Here is a 429-nt window from a genome sequence, read left to right as displayed (position 1 = left end):
AACTTCCTTTGGTATTCGTGACACTGCACTAGCATGGATCACGTCTTACCTGTCAGATCGTACACAGAAAGTGTGTGTAAATGGTAGATACTCTAGAGTATCTGTCTTGAAATATGGTGTCCTACAGGGGTCCGTCCTAGGTCCTGTTCTTTTCGTGCTGTATGCGGCTCCTGTGTCGGATGTCATCAGTCATCATGCGATGTCGCATGAGAGCTTTGCTGATGACACACAACTTTATCAGTCGGTTTCCATAGCTGAATTTGATGCACTGGTGACTCAAACACAGGAGTGCGTTGCTGGCCTAAAGGACTGGATGACTCTCAACAAGCTGCAACTAAATGATGATAAGACTGAATTGATGATAACCTGTCCAAAGAAGTTCTTCCTTTCCTGACTCTGTTCTGATCAATAGCACACCTGTTTCACTCT

Source organism: Babylonia areolata, chromosome 35 (genome assembly GCF_041734735.1).
Source record: "Babylonia areolata isolate BAREFJ2019XMU chromosome 35, ASM4173473v1, whole genome shotgun sequence".
In the NCBI taxonomy this organism is placed as follows: domain Eukaryota; kingdom Metazoa; phylum Mollusca; class Gastropoda; order Neogastropoda; family Buccinidae; genus Babylonia; species Babylonia areolata.
Note: the sequence above shows the minus strand (reverse complement) of the source record.